This window comes from Microtus oregoni, unplaced genomic scaffold (genome assembly GCF_018167655.1).
Source record: "Microtus oregoni isolate MIOR12 unplaced genomic scaffold, Mior012 000043F_ref0000047, whole genome shotgun sequence".
Taxonomy (NCBI): Eukaryota; Metazoa; Chordata; class Mammalia; order Rodentia; family Cricetidae; genus Microtus; species Microtus oregoni.
The window spans coordinates 9116784-9134167 of record NW_024543210.1 but is presented as its reverse complement, the minus strand read 5'-3'; the positions used below and the strand labels follow the sequence as shown (position 1 = coordinate 9134167).

General features: G+C 44.5%; 1 pseudogene; it reads left to right on the top strand.

Annotated features, from left to right (window-relative positions):
- Positions 1 to 11337: 11337 nt before the first annotated feature.
- LOC121434379 lies at positions 11338 to 16936 on the top strand (annotated as a pseudogene).
- The last annotated feature ends 448 nt before the right edge of the window (positions 16937 to 17384 follow it).

Here is a 17384-nt window from a genome sequence, read left to right as displayed (position 1 = left end):
AATGTTAGGAGAAGAGCTCAAAAGGGAAAGAACCTGAAGGCAGGAGCTGAATCAGAGGTCCTGGAGAGGTGCTGCTTATGGGCTTGCTTTCCCTGCCTTGCTCAGTTTGCTTTCTGACAGAACCACCAGCCCAGGGAAGAAACCACCAACAGTGGTGTGGGCCCTCCTTCGTCAAATCTAATTAAGTAATTTCTTAAATCCTGATCGTATGGAATCATATTTTAAATTAAAGTTTCCTTTTTTAATTTAGTTGTCTGTATGCCAAGTTCACATAAGACCAGGATGTAGAGGGTCCAAGAACAAAATAATCATGGTGATAGGGATGAGGGTTATGCTTAGGTTTGATATCATGAACCATCAGTCAGTAAGGCTTTCTTGGCTCCATCTGCCACTGAACGCCAGGTCTGCTAGCAACATAGACCAACACTGAGCCCCAGATAGCTCACTATTTTCTTAGGTAACTAGCCAGTGAGCTGTTGGCAAGTTAACCACATTTTACCACTTTTTTCTTGAATAGGAGAGTAGTTTGTCCTTACTGGATGTGGTGGTTGTCCCCAACAGAATCCTGTGTTTGAATGCTTGTCTCATAGTGGGTGGCACTATGAGGAGGTGTGATCTTATTACAGCTGGTGTGGCATTGTTGGGTGAAGAAGTCTCTGTTCACTTTCTGCTGTCTTCAGATCAAGATGTAGTACTCTCAGCTTCTTTCCAGTACAAAGTCTGCCTGAATGCTGCCCTACTTCCCTCACAAACTGAAAATAGACTCTGAACTGCAAGTCATGTCTAATTAAATGTTCTCCTTTATAAGAGTTGCTGTAGTCACTGTATATATTCACAGCAATAGAATCCCAATCTAAGACACTGGAGTAGGTACTTATTCTGGTTATGGATTTGCTTTTTCTGTGCAGACTGCTTTTGCCAAAAACAATCATTCGTAGACTTACAGAAGGTCTTGATAACTATGATGTTATTCCACTTAGTATTGATTCTGATCAAGGAACTCATTTCAGAGCCAGAGAAGTAAGAATCCACTGACCTGATCATATTCCCCACCGTTTTGAAGCAGCTGGCCTGGTAGAGAAACGTAATGGCCTTTAGAAGACACAGTTACAGAGCCAATTATATGGCAACAGTTCAGAGGACTTGGGCAACATTCCCTAGAAGGTGATAAGTGTTTTAAATCATTGTTCAATATATAGTATGGTGTCTGCCATAGCCAGGAACAACAGGTCCAGAAGCCAATAGTGAAAAGGCAGGGTTCCACTCACTATCACCCCTAGTGATCTATTCTACCCAAGGCAATTTATAGATTCCATGAAATCCCCATCAAGGTCCCATCAAAATTCTTCAGAAATCTTGAGAGGACAATAATCAACTTTATATGGAAAAACAAAAAACCCAGGATAGCCAAAACAATCTTATACAACAAATGAACTTCTGGAGGCATTACCATCCATGACTTCAAACTCTATTACAGAGCTACAGTAATGCAAACCGTGTGATACTGGCATAAAAACAGAGACGTCGACCAATGGAATCATATAGAAGACCCAGATTTTAACCCACAAACCTATGAACACCTCATTTTCGATAAAGGAGCTAAAAGTATACAATGGAAGAAAGAAAGCATCTTCAACAAATGGTGCTGGCACAACTGGATGTCAACCTGTAGAAGACTGAAAATAGACCCATATCTATCACCATGCACAAAACTCAAGTCCAAATGGATCAAAGACCTCAATATCAATTTGAACACACTGAACCTGATAGAAGAGAAAGTGGGAAGTACCCTACACCATATGGGCACAGGCGATTGCTTCCTAGGTATAACCCCAGCAGCACAGACATTAAGGGCAACATTGAATAAATGGGACCTACTGAAACTGAGAAGCTTCTATAAAGAATAGGACACTGTCACTAAGACCCCTAGTGATCTAAATGATGATTTTTGAATTCTATTCTCATGACTTAAATTCTGCTGATTTAGAAGTTATGCATGTTGGGGAAGAATTATTCCTGCCAGGAGGCACAACAAACATTCTACTGAATATTCTGACATATACCTGGCTCTTTGGGGTTCTAATGTCTTTTATCTAAAAGTCTAATAATGGAGGAACGGTGTTAGGTGGAGTGATTGGTCCAGATAACCAAGCAGAATTGGATTGCTTCTCTACAGTGGAGGGAAGGAAGACTGTGTCTTGAGTCATGTGATCCTTTAGGGAATCTCTTTGTGTTACCATGTGGTGAGATTAGAGTCATGGGAAACGACAGCCACCTAATCCAGGTAGGATCAGAAAGGGAATTTAGGCATGGTTCACTTCTCCAGTACAGAACAAAAGCCATGTGAGGTTCTTGCTGATTGTGCAAGAAATATAGAGTGGGCAACAGAGGAACATTTTGAAGGCTGTGTTACCAGTTTCAGAATGAGAATTATGATTGACATGAGTGTTTCTGTTATATTTTGGTTAAATATGTGTTTGTACAGATACTTGTGCTTGCTTTTACCGATTTTTTATCATGCAATGTAATATCAATTCAAAGAATACCAGTGGATATAAAATTCAAGTTAGACGTATTAAAAGAATGACACTCAATGGACATCACTATCTATTATAAAATTAAGAATGCATTTTTAGTCAGATGAACGATAGTTATACATGCTAAGTGTGATTATAACATGATAAAATATACTGTATTTTCAGTTGTACATGGGATGTTAAGCCACATAATATGATGTAGGTGGGTCTTCTGTCTATGTGTTACTTTCATTGGTCAAATAAAGAGACTGCCTTGGCCTTTGATAGGACAACAGCTTAGATAGGTGGAGTAGACAGAACAGAATGCTGGGAGAAAGAAGCAGAGTCAGGCAGATGCCATGATTCTCTGACCTAAGACGGATGCCCCCCTCCCCCAGCAATGCCCCCACCCCACCATGCAGCCACTCAGGATGGATAAATTCCTATAAACTGATTGCACAGCATGTACAAACCATGAGCCATGCATGGAGTTTCCCAGCATTCAACCTATTATACTGCAGTTTCTAGGCACCTCACTTTCCCCTCCACAGACTTTACCTCCATTGCACATTGGGACTTCCCTAATGGGGTACATCTCCAAGGTGACATTTGATCACCAAGATCCAGGGGAATCCTCAGCCCCAAAGGAACAAGAAAAAGTAACTCCTGGGAAATGTCCTAGAACCCCTTAAGAGATAGACTCAGATATTACCCACAAGTTCCAGATACAGGTCAGGTCATTTTGAGATGCATTCAGCACCAGGCTCCTTATATACCTGGCCTGGGTCCAGGAAAGATGGTGGGATGGAACTGGGGCATTCGAATGCACACGAATGTTGGGAGTGTCCCAGTCCAAGGACCTTCCCTGACACGTGCTGGAGAGATTGCTGGGACACTTGTTTGCTTTCCATAGATGGTTTCCTATGTCATCACCTCATGGCCTTCAAGGAATGGTATCTCAGTACTCACAGGGGTAGGAGATCCTTTGAGTGACGACAGGAGTGCAGTTCCTTGGTGATGTCATGTCCACTTGCTCAAGAGTGTCCTCAGGAGGCCTAAGACACAAGCAAGACTCTAAAAGAATGCTCACCTTTCCCTCTCTGTGCAGGCTTCCTCTATTTTCCTGGACTCAGAGGATTCTCTGTAAGTTCCAGGTTCCCCAACCTCCTCTCCTCCTCCATCTAAACAGCAAGCAAGCTCATCTCTTGCACTGAGTCATCAACTCTCTCTCCACTGTTCCCTGAAAATGCCCTCAATGATGATCCCCATCTGCACAATCCAGTCCTCTGCATTGTAACCACAGCGACTAACTCTCCTAAGGCAGGAAAGACTGATTAACCCCTCCAGTGCTCCCTGTGGCTCTGAGTAATTTCAGAATCCACCTAGAGGCAGGCTGTGTGATATCCAGTGGCTGTAATTGCTTCTTCCTCTACCACCCTTCTGCTCTGTTACCCCAAAGACCCTCGGGATTCTCTGAAATGCCTGCACTGCTGTGTGGTCTGCCAAAAGCATTCTTTCTGGTCATCTGACCACCTGCTCATCCCCCTCTGACCTCAGCACAGAGGTCACCTGATCCACAGACTCATTTGTGTTCAATCTGCAGTATCTAGAGCCTTGTTTACGATCCATCTGCCCACCTCCATGATAATGCCTTGGACACAAAACCTTGGCTTTGGGTAAGCGGTTCCACTGGCTTCAGGAAACTTGAAGAATATCCTGCAAGTCATAATGTCTAGGTGTGCTGTCATGGGGAAATGGCTAAGCTTCTCTGTGCCTCAATTTTTTATGCACGAAAGGAATGATAATAGGATGTAGACCAGGTGCTGTACATTTCAAAGAGTGTTTGTGACAATCTCTACTTCCTTTTGTTGTCACAGAGGCCATTCCCCTGCCAAGTGCCATAAGTGAAAGCTGAGTGAATATTCCCTGGCCACCTTCTGTGCAGTTATATGTTTGTTGATCCTTTGTTGCAAGCGCTGCATTTGGGAAAGGAATGTAAGGGTATCCATCTGGCATGTGAGGATGATAGTTGCAGATTTAGAAAATGAGTTCTCTGCCCTACGTAGGGGTGCTATCAGGAAAGGAGCCTGCTGACCAACAGCCTTTCAACAGGAGTGAAGCCTGCAATGATGGGTCAGATAAGGGCACGACCATCTGCTGCAAGGGATGGTGGATTGCAGAGCCTGGGAACTGGATGAGGGAAGCACAGAGCAGGAACTTGTCACCAGGGAATGAGATTCAGTGCAGCAGGTTCCCTCTCAGTCCTGGGCCTGATCCTCATTGACTGGCCTGTAAGCTTGCTTGATCCCAGCAAGACCATGGAAGTAGAAAGCAATGGGACTGAGCCTGCCTGCCAGTACCCACACTTGGGGTACAGGCACATACAGGGCAGTGAGCAGGGTCAGGGCATAAGACAGATTCTATGATTAGAACATGAGCAAGTGCTCCCAGGAGGCCTAAGAGATGGATACTGAAGTGCAGTCAGCACCATGGAGTTAGTCACAGTCACTGTCCAAGACAAGTGTACAAAGGCATTCAGAGAATGGCATTCAGGATGTACACACCCACGTGCCTACTCCCTCCTGGGCATCTGGACAGAAGGCTCTCACCTTGGAAATTTCTAGCATCAATTGTGGTTGGAGATCTTGGCCAGAAAGAGGGTCATCGGAATGTTTGCTTCAGAGACAAACATCAGGAATGGCCTGTCGAAATGCACTGACATGGATATAGATCTTGCACAGAATAGGATCACTTTGACTCCTGTGTGGTGTAGGAGGTCATTCTGTCTATGTGTTGCTTTCATTCGTTAATAAAAAAAACTGCTTTGGACCTGGTGATAGGGCAGAACTTAGGTAGGTGGGAAGAGAAAACTGAATTCTGGGAGGAACAAAGCAAAGACAGAGAGCCATCATAGAGCTGCCAGGTATACAATGGAAGAAAGAAAGCATCTTCAAAAATGGTGCTGGCATCACTGAATGTCACCCTGTGGAAGAATGAAAATTGATCCATATCTTTCATCATGCACAAAACTCAAGTCCAAATGGATTAAAGGCCTCCACATAAATCTGACCACACTGAACCTGATAGAAGAGAAAGTGGGAAGTAGACTGTAACACATGGGCACAGGAGACCACTTCCTACATACAACCCCAGTAGTACAGACAATAAGAGCAACATTGAATAAATGGGATCTCCTTAAACTGAGAAGCTTCTGTAAAGTAAAGGACACTGTCATTAAGACAAAAAGGTACCCTACTGAATGGGAGAAGATCTTCACCAACGCTACATCAAACAAAGGTCTGATCTCCAAAATATATAAAGAACTCAAGAAACTAGACATTAAAACTCTAATTAACCCAATTAAAAAACGGGGTACTGAACTGAATAGAGAATTCTCAACAGAAGAAGTTCAAATGGCCAAAAGACACTTAAGGTCATATTCAGCTTCCTTAACAATCAGGGAAATGCAAATCCAAACAACTTTGAGATACCATCTTATACCTGACAGAATGGCTAAAATCACAAACACGAATGATAGCCTATGCTGGAGAGGATGTGGAGCCAGGGGAACACTCATCCATTGTTGGTGAGAATGCAATCTTCTGCAACCACTTTGGAAATCAGTGTGGCATTTTCTCAGGAAACTGGGAGTCAACCTACCTCAGGACCCAGCAATTCAACTCTTGAGAATATACCCAAGAGATGCCCAATCATAATAAAAAGCATGTGTTCAACTATGTTCTTAATCAGCACTATTTGTAATAGCCAGAACCTGGAAACAGCCTAGGTGCCCCTCAATAGAAGAATGGATAAGAAGGTGTGGCACATATACAGTTTAGGGTTTTACTCATTGGTTTAAAAAAAAATAAAATACCATGACATCTTGAATTTTGCATGCAAATGGAAGGAAATAGAAAACACTTTACTGAGTGAGATAACCCAGACCCAAAATGATGACTATGGTATATACTCACTCATAAGTGGATTCTAGCCATAAATAAAGGACATTGAGCCTATAATTTGTGATCCTAGAGAGGCTATATAAGAAGGTGAACCCAAAGAAAAACATATAGTTATCTTCCTGGATACTGGAAATAGACAAAATTGCCAGGCAAAAGTTGGGATCATGGGGGTGGGGGTTAGGGGTGATGGGGAGAGAGAATGGAGAAGGGGAGGATTGGGGAGAGCTTTGGGGAATGGGATGGTTGAGATGGAAGAAGGGTGGATATGGGAGCAGGGAAGTAGATATCTTCATTAAAAGAGCCATATTAGGGAATAAAAATCACAGCACAGCACAGCACAGAGTAGGTCTTCAAGTGATCATTGTACACTGCTGAATGAATGAGTGATGAGGGATGGGATGGATGCACAGGGCAGAGCTGATTCTCAGAGCTGACCTCATGTAAATCTCACTCCCTCTGCCCTCCACCACCCATTCAAGATTCCATGTAATTACAGCCCGTTAGACACAGAAGAATCCTCAGCTCCTGCTCTAGCTGATCTCATCCTACGAACAAGAAAACTGACAGTAAAATTTGCCTCAACTGCCATGACTGCAGAGGGAAACTCACCTGCTCTCTCCCTGTCCCTGCTTCTATCACCACTTTCATTACACAATCACCACACTCCACCCGTCCCTGACTCTTCAACCGTTACACAGGTATTAGTGGGATTTTGAGGTATAGGGATACTGGGCCCCAGGCTGACAGAAGGATGCAGGCTCAGGACAGCTTTGGGTCATCACTGTTTCAGTGGATGTCCCCATCCTCGTCTTGACCTCTTTGTTCATAATGTCGCTCCTCCCACTCTTCATCTGGACTTTGAAGGCCCAGCTCAATGCTCCACTGTGGGTCTCTACTCCTTTTTCCAACAGTTGTTGCTGGATAAAGATTCTATGGTGACGCGGAAGATATTCATCACTCTGAATACAGGGCAAGGCCAGTTCAGGCACCCTCTCCTCTATTGCTTATGGTCTTAGCTGGAGTCATCCTTTGGATTCCTGGGAATTTCTCTAGTGTCAGATTTCTTGCTAGCCCCATAATGACTCCCTCATTAAAAATATCTCTTTCTTTTCTCTCATCTCTGTTGTTTTCGCCATCTTGACTACTCTGTTCCTTCAAACTCTCCTCCCTTCTCCTCTCTTCTTCCTTTTCTTCTCCCCCACCCCATACTTCTAAATTTGTCAGGTGATCGCACCTATTTTCCCTTTCCAAGGGTGTATGTGTATTTTGTGTGTGTGTGTATGTGTGTGTGTGTGTGTGTGTGTATGTTTTTCTTAGGGTTTATCTTGTTACTTAACTTCTCTGAGGTCATGTAATATAGGATTTTCAGCTGGTGTCTACTTGTGAGTGAGTACAAATCATCTTTCTATTCCTGGGTTTGGGTTACCTCATTCAGGATGTTTTTTCTAGTTTCATCGATTTGCATGCAAATTTCAAGATGTCAACTTTATTTTTACCAGTGAGTAATACTCCATTGTGCAAATGTACCATATTTTCTTTATCGATTTTTCAGTTGAGGAGTATATAGGTTGTGTCCGGGTTCTGGTTATTACAAATAATGCTGCTAGCGACATAGCTTAACCAATGTTCTTGTAGGATGATTGAACATCCTTTGGATATATTACTGTGTACTGAGCTAGGTTGATTCCCAATTTTCTGAGAAACCATTATACTGATTTCCAGAGTGGTTGCATTCCCACCAGCAATGGAGGAGTGTTCACCTTACTCCACATTTTCTTCAGCATAAGCCATCTTTGATGTTTTTGATCTTAGCCATTGTGGCTGAAGAAAGATGGTAATTCAGAGTCATCATTATTTGCATTTTCTTGATGACTAAGGATGCTGAACATTTCCTTAAGTGTCTTTTGACCATTTGTTATTCTTCTGCTGAAAATTTTCTGTTTAGTACTGTACCCCATTTTTAATTAGATTATTTGGAATTTTGATGTCTAATTTCTTGAGTACTTTATATATTTTAGAGATCAGTCCTTTGTTTGATGTAGGGTTTTTGCAGATCTTTTCCTATTCAGTAGGCTGCCTTTTTGTCTTGTTGACTCTGTCCTTTGCTTTACAGAAGCTTCTCAGTTTCGGGAGGTCCCAATTATTTATTTTTGTTCTCAGTTTCTGTGCTACTGGTATTGTATTAAGGAGGTGGTCTGCTATGTTCATGCCTTGAAGACTACTTCCCACTGTCTCTTCTATCAGGTTCAGTGTGGTCTGGTTTATAATGAGGTTTTTAATCCATTTGGACTTGACTTTGGTGCATGGGGATAGATATGTATCTATTTGCATTCATCTATATGTTGACATCCAGTTATGCCAGCACCATTTATTGAAGATGCTTCCTTTATTACAATGCATAATTTTGGCTTCTTTGTCAAAAATCAGGTTTTCATAGGTGTGCATGGATTAATATCTAGGTCTTAGATTCTATCCCATTAGCCAACCTTTCTGTTTTTATGCCAATATCAAGCTGTTTTCATTATTATAGCTCTATAATAGAGCTTGATATGAGGGATAGTGATGCCTCCGGAAGTTCCTTTATTGAACAGGATTGTATTGGCTCTACTCTTTATTTTCTATATGAAGATGAGCACTGTTCTTTCAAGATCTGTGAAAAATTGTGTTTGGATTTTGATGGGGATTGCATTGAATCTAGAGGTTGCTTTTGTTAGGATTGACATTTTTATTATGTCGATCCTACCTATCTAAGAGCATGGGAGATCTCCTCTCACCCTCACTTCCCTCTGCCATCCAACACCCATGCAAGATTCCGTGTAATTACAGCCTGGAGAACACACAGGAAAATCAGTGCTATTGTGACTTCGTATGAGGATGTTTGAGCTATGCTCGTAGAACTCAAAATATAGAGTATTTGGAGTTGGATTCTTACCCTGATCATAAAATGGAGTAAACTGATGGGGTTGATGTGGCTAAAATAAATAAAATTCCTAAGTTGAGGTTGACTGGGGTTGAGGTATTGGCAGTGGAATTTGTAGAATTGGGGCTAGCGAGAGGGATGAAGTGGATGCGATAAGGAATAAGGTTGTGGAGGTGGCTAGGGTTCCTAGAGGATTTTTAATGAATAATTATATTGCATCTGTGAATGGTTGGAAAATTCCTTAAGGGCCTACAATGATTAGTCCTTTCTGTAATTGTACATAGCCTAGGATGTCCTGCTCTACTAAAGTAAGGAACACCATGGCAATTAGTACTGGAATTAGAATGCTAATTAAAGACACTATTAGGTAGAGGATATGAATCTCTGGATCAAGGATTTAAGTCTTATGCAATTTCCTGACACTGCTGCCCTAATTACACCTTAGTCTAGGGTGATGGTTTTACAAACTTACTAAGTTGAGATAACTTCATATATTTGTTTGTGGGTGCTATTGTTCAGGAAGCCGATTTCTCTTGTCCTTTTGTTATGGGAGAAATAGTTAATAGAGAGAAACTGACCACGATTACTCCAGTCTGAACTGGAGTTATTTGAGTCTCCTAGAAGGAATCATCCTTCCCCTACATCCATAACTTCTAGTTCAGCAAATTTAAGTCATGAGAATATAATTCAAAAATCTTCATTTAGATCACTAGGGATGATAGTAAGTGGAACCCTGCCTTTCACCTATTAACTCCTGGATCTGTGGGTCCTGGCTATAGGAGAAACCATACTATATATTGAACAATGATTTAAAATCCTTACGATTCTCTAGAGAATGCTACTCCAGCCCTCTGAATTGTTGCAACATAATTGGCTCTGTAACTGCGTCTTCTAAAGGCCATTCTGTCTCTCTATCAGGCCAACAACATCAGGACAGTGGGGAACATGGCAAGATCAGTGGATTCGTACTTCTATGGTTCTTAAATGAGTTACATAAACAGAAGCAATACTGTGTGGAATAGCATCTTAGATGTTAAGACCTTCTGTAAGTCCCCAGGTGATGGTTTTGGCAGAAGCAGTCCACATAGGAAAGGCAAATCAATTACCAAAATAAGTTACTACTCCAGTGTCTTTGGTTGAGATTCTATTGCTGTGAAGAGACACCATGACCACAGCAACACTTATAAAGGAGAACATTTAATTGGACATGGCTTGCTGTTCAGATTCTATTATGAGGATGGCAGGGAAGAGGGCAGCATTCAGGCAGACTTTGTAGTGGAAAAAAGCTGAGAGTTCTACATCTTGATCTGAAGGCAGCAAGAAGTGAACTGAGATACAATTCCTCCAATAATGCCACAACAACTGTAATAAGGCCACACCTTCTAATAGTGCCACCCCTGTGAGCCAAGTATTCAAACACAGGAGTCTATTGGGGACAACCACCACATCCATTAAGGTCAAATTATTCTCTTATTCATGAAGGAATTGGTCAGATATGGTTAACTTGCCAACAGCTCATTGGCTAGTTACCTAAGAAAATAGTGAGCTATCTGGGCTCAGTGCTGGTCTATGTTGCCTGCACATCTGGCATTCAGTGGCAGATGTGGCTAAGTAAGCCTTGCTGACTGATGGTCCGTGATGTCAAACCTAATACAACCCTCATCCCATCACCATAACTACTTTGTTCTTGGGCCCTGTGCAGCTTGGTTGTATGCCAACTTGGCACACAGACAACTAAATTAAAGAAGAAAACCTTAATTTAAAATTTGATTCCATAAGATCTGGCTTTAAAAAATTGTTTATTAGTTTTTGACAAAGGAGGACCCACCCACTGTTGGTGGTTACTTTCCTCTGATGGTGATTCTATCAGAGAACAAACTGAGCAAGGCAGGGGAAGCAAGCTAGTAAGCAGGACCTCTGATTCTGGAGAACAGAGACGATGGCCATCCTTGTTGCTCTTGTACTTTTGGTTGCTGGGTTCTGCCTTGCTGTTCGCTGCCAACCAGATGGCACATTGGGAAGTAACACCGAACTTCAAGAAGACCAAAACAACAAGAATAAAGTGGACAGTCTAACATTGGCCTCCATCAACACTGACTTCGCCTTCAGCCTCTACAAGGAGCTGGCTTTGAAGGATCCAGATGAAAACATTGTCCTCTCCCCACTCAGCATCTCAGCTGCCTTGGCCGTCCTGTCCCTGGGAGCAAGCAACAACACTCTGCAAGAAATTCTAGAAGGTCTCAAGTTCAATCTCACAGAGATCCCTGAGGCAGACATCCACCAGGGATTTGGGAACCTTCTCCTCATGCTCAGCCAGTCAGGGGACCAGGTGCAGATCAGCAAAGGTAATGCCACGTTTGTTAAAAAGCACCAGCAGATCCTGGCAGAGTTCAAGGAGAAGGCAAGGGTGCTGTACCAGGCTGAGGTCTCAAGTGTCAACTTCTAGAAGCCTCATGAGGACAAAAAGCTCATCAATGACTATGTGAGGAATCAGACCCAGGGAAAGATTAAAGAACTGATCTCAGACCTGGATAAAGACACAGTAATGGTGTTGGTGTGATGGAGGAAGGTCATTGGCTAATAAAGGAACTGCCTTGGCCCATTTTATTGGTTAGAAGTTAGGTGGGAGGAGGAAAGAGAACAGAACACTGGGAGGAAGAAAAAGTGAGCTCATTCTCGACCACTCTGCTCTCGGGAGCAGACGCCTGAGAGAGATGCCATGCCCCGCTCCCGGGATGAAGCTCCGACCCAGTATGGAATAGGCTAGAATTTCCTGGTAAGCGCACCTTGGGGTGCCATACACAGATGATTAGAAATGGGCTAAATTAATATGTGAGAATTAGCCTAGAAGAGAATGGGCCAAGCAGTGTTTAAATGAATACAGTTTGTGTGTTGTTATTTCGGGCATCAGCTAGCCGTCCGGGCGGCTGGGGTGCTGGGAACGAGGCCCCGCCGCCCTTATTACTACACTGGTGAACTACTTCTACTTTAAAGGTGAGGATGGGAACTGTTTTAGGTGTGATTGGAGAAGGTGTTGGCTGTGTACCTTGTGTCCATACACTGAGCACTGGAAAGAAGGGGCTTATGGCCTTAAGAACACAGGTGCCTAACTTCTTATAACTAGTAGCCTTTACTTTCCTTTAGGAGTATTTCAATATAGGTGTGGTTCCCAGCACATACACACCATGATACCTTAGCTTTCAGTCTGAGAGAGCTGAATTTGGCTGTGGCAGAAACTTATTGACTAGCTGAATACATAGACCACATATCCAATCCTATCTGAGTGTGCAGAAGTCAGGGCTTCTCCCTGCAGAGACGGTGTCTTAGTCAGTGTTCTATTGCTATGATAAGACACCATGTCTACAGTAACTCCTATAAAGGAAAACATTTAATTGAGGTGGGTCACTTACAGCTCATGGGCTCACTCATTTATTATAATGGCAGAACACGGGAGTATGCAGACAGACATGGCACTGGAGCAGTGTCTGAGAGTCCTACATCTTGCAGGCAAAGGAAAGTGATCTGGGACACTGGGCAGAACCTTGAGCACTTATGAGACCTCAAAGCCTGCCTCACAGTTCCTCCACAAGCCTACACCTGCTCTAAAAGAGCTGCATGTCCAATAGTGTCACTCCCTATGAGCTTGTGGGGGCCTTTTACATTCAAACTACCACAGAAGGGGTCCCTCACTCAGCCCACTCCAGCATGTCTAATGTGCTCCAACAGAGTCCGTAGGCCAGAGAACCTCCTTTTCTAGAAGGATCCAAGTGCTCTTGGGACTTCCTGACCTAAGGAGCCTGGCCATCCCAGGCTTGAGGATAAAGCATCATGGTTGACATTTATCTAAGTGATCCGTGGGGACTTTCTCTGCTGGGCCTCTCCTCTGAGCCTTTTCTGTCATGCTGGGTATGGAAAAACAAGAATTGAGGAGAAGCCATTAGTGAGAGGGAAGTGTCAGCTAGCCAGTGGTCTGTGTTTAGTGTCTGACTAGTTCGTGCAATTTTAGTTTGTAAAATTAGGAGCCCAGGCATCCTGCGGGGTCACAGTGCTGAAGACACACTCTCACGAATTGAATCTGGGGTTGAGAGTTGGGACACTAGGCTGGAATTATTTTGGGTAAGGGTTTCTTGGGGAGACATCCAGATTCCACACCCACAAAACCCTGTGTGATAGACCAAGGAGTGGGGTAATGGCCCCACAAAATGAGGCCCAATGAAAATACTGATGAGACCTGCTGTGGATTTGGAACCCTGGACTCTGGATAGTCAGGGCAGAGGAGCTGAGGATCTGAGATCATAGACAGAAAACCAATAGGCTGCGGAGAGAGGAAGGTAGAGGATGGGAGTCCAGGCTGATCCCAGAGCTCCTGCAGTCTGAAGGGAGGGAATCAGAGGGATGGCTGTAGGATGAGGCTACAGGGCGTGGCTCTCTGCTGGCCACAGGACTCCTGTTCCAAGGCTGCTTGACTGTGATGTGGGAATGTGTACTTATGCTGCTGGATCCTGAGCCCAAGCAATTGTCACAGTATCAGATCTTCTAGGGTGTAATGCAGATAGCCATATGTACTTGGAATGTGGGCCAATCTGAGTAGGATATTTTTGATTCATGGATGTGCACATAGCCCACATGGGAGAAGAGGACTCCTTGCACATGTCATCACCTACTAAGAATGGAATCATGGTAATCCAACACCGAGAATTTGCAGATCTCACAATCTTCGCTCTAAACCCACTCATGACTCTGGGCACTGACTTCCATTAAGGGGGTTCATGCAGAAGGGCACCATCAACAGATCAGGATGTTGGAGAAGCTTTGATTATGAGACCCCTTTCCACACTAAGCCTGTGGATCACTTCTCATTCCTAGTTCTGCATCTACCAAGCTTTTTACTAATCTAGATTAAACAACCAGAAAGAGAACTCTGTGGCTGAATTTGGACTGATTACTGTCAAGACTTAGGAACAGGGCAAAAATAGGGTGGAGGTGGAGTCTCTCTGCTGATGTTACAATTGATCTGCTCCACATTTAGGGAAATGGAGGATGCCCTTTGACCTGAATATCACATTTGAGACTGACTTCTACTTGGACAACGAGACGACTGTGGAGGTGCCCATGATGAAACTAAGGTTTCTGACCACACCCTACTTCCGGGATGAGGAGCGTCCTGCACTGTGGTGGAGCTGAAGTACACAGGCAATGCCAGCGCCCTGTTCATCCTCCCTGACCAAGGCAGGATGCAGCAGGTGGAAGCCAGCCTGCAGCCAGAGACCCTGAGGAAGTGGAGGGACTCTCTTACGCCCAGGAGCGTTCCACTGGAACCAGAGCTGGCCTGGCTCTGCATCCCGCTATGGCCTGAGGCCCAGTGTCCCTGAACCTCAGAGTCTCACTAGCACCCAGTATGAGGATTAGAGAGTCAGCAGAGACAGGTGGAGAGGAGGCAAATTTTTCTCTGCTGACTTGATAGTTTGGGGCCTGATTTTAATGTCATTCTTTTGTTGCTCACAAGATGACATCAGCTAGAGCAGGCACTGATTATCCTATGTGTTTACCTGGCTGTAATTACACGGAATCCTGCACGGGTGTGGGAGGGCAGAGGGAGTGTGGGTGAGAGGAGATCAGCTCTGAGAATCAGCTCTGCCCTGTGCAGCCATCGCATCCCCTCATCACTCTTTCATTCACCATCACAGAATGATGGAATGATGATGGGAAGACCTCCTGTGTGCTCTGCTCTGATTTATACCCAGATTTATATCAGAGACTAAAGCACTAAGTTTCTTAGTCTTGTATACTCACCTTGTAATTGAGAATGAGAGAGTGGGGATGTGGAAATCATCCAGTCGAGATTCAATTTGTTAGAAGGTGACAAGTCGTGACATTAAGAAGGGGATGTTTAAGGGCAGGGAAATCTAGAGTCAGGTGGGTGTGATTTTTAAATAGGTGGATCATTAAATGCCGTCTGAGTCCACACGACAGGGGAAGGACCGCATTTTGTGGATCTGGGAGCAAAGCATATTCAGTGAGGGAACAGCTGGTACCAAGTCCCATTGCCTCTCCAGCACTCAAGGGTAATTAACACAATAGAAAAACAAAATCATGGGATGTAGACAAGGATGGGATGAGGGCTTCTCTCCAGTGAGAGGGCCGTCTGTGGTGAGCTGCCCCAGTTACAGTGTGGCTTGAGGGGAACACAGAGTTCAGTGACTCTTACATTTCTCTTTCCATTCTCAGGAGAATTCACCAGCTGACCCTTCCCAAGTTCTCCATCTCCACTGACTACAAACTTGAGGACATCCTTCCACAGCTGGGCATCAAGAAAGTCTTCTCTATGCGGGCTGACCTGTCTGAAATCACAGAAGACAAGAACCTGAAAATCTCTCAGGTAAGCCAAGAGACACTGGATTGTTCTCTTTGGTGCCTGAATGTGGATGGAGAGGGCCAGGTGTGTGGGAGATGGCAAATGTCTGAGAAAGCCTAAATTTAAGAGATTCCTTCATCCTCGGAGAGATGATTACAACTTAGATACTCCTGCTGGATACCATGCAGCCAGTCTTTCCTCTATTCCCCCCCCACACACACACAAAAAAAAAACATCACTCAGGAGCCTAGGGCAGGGAAGAACCTTTGCTTGGTCTTTGACCATCACTGGTCCCAGCGCATGCTGTAGTGCAGATGCCTCCGACGATCCACTGTAGTGCAGATCACTGCCAGCCTCAGCTTCTTTACTGCAGAGCTGGCCTGCTACTTCTTGACTAGCACAGAAAATAGCCGCAATGAAGGAAACAGCAAGTGTTGAGTGGCAGTTGTTACAGAAAACTTAAAAATAGGGGAGAAGACGCCTTAAGACCTCACACTACATTCCCAGATGCACAGCCTGGCAATGCCTAGTGTTCTGCCCATTGACTGCTCTTGAGTGCTGGGTGGAAATCTGTAGAGCAGGGCATGGCCATCTGGGAAAGAGAAGCCTCGCCAAATGCATTGCTATTGTATGTCCTAAGGAGACTGGAGCATGAGGGGGACTGAAGCCTGCACTGACTGCCAGTGTCTCGCTGTTCCCTGTGGGTCTCCTGAGAAGCTGCCTGTGGAATAAAAACTGACACTGCCTACTCCCATTCTCCACATAGTACTGGGTTTTGGACAACACAGCTTCTCAGAGACTGAGCATTCCCAGGGTGTGCCTCATCTCACACCTTGCGCAGAGACTTGGAAACCCCAGGGGTAGACCTCATGGCAGGAACAAACAAGCTCACCAGTGTCTGAGGCCAGCAGTCAATGCTTGCTCCAGGAATCTCCTTTCCTGCCCTCCAGGGTCTCCAGTGAGTGATGTCTTTCTCCTACAGGTGGTCCACAAGGCTGTGCTGGACGTGACTGAGACAGGCACAGAAGCAGCGGCTGCCACGGGAATCGGGATTGTGGGAGTGTCTCAAATTATGAATCATTTGAATGTGAATTTCAACAGGCCATTCCTGATGATTATTTCAGACACAAACACCCAGACTTCACTCTTTATGGCCTAAGTCACAAATCCCAAGGAAAACTAGAACTTCCCAAGTGGTGAGGCTTCATTCTGGAAGCGAGGGATTGAGCCTGTATGTGGGTCTCTATGTGCATTTTGTCCTCCATGGTCTGATTGGCTGTGGTGTGCCTGGATTGGACAGTGTCAGTGACTAACTGTATGACTCACACATGCACAGGGTCCTGTGGACAGACAGTGTCAGGTTCCCGTCCTCTCAGCAGCACTAGCTTATGTTCCTGAGACTGAAATCTGTCTTTGTGGCCCTCCCTGCTGCCTCTCCTCTGTGTGCCTCTGCCCAAAGCTTGGGCCCTGGCAGGTAGACTCAGTTCCTATCTAGGCTCTGGTTATGTCTGCCTTCATGTTCGTCAGCCTTCATGGGACTACGCACACTTAGAGGTCAACCATGTTGACCTCAGGCCCTGGACTGAGAACAGAACCTGCTGCCCTGAGTCTATTTCCAGTATCTGGGAACA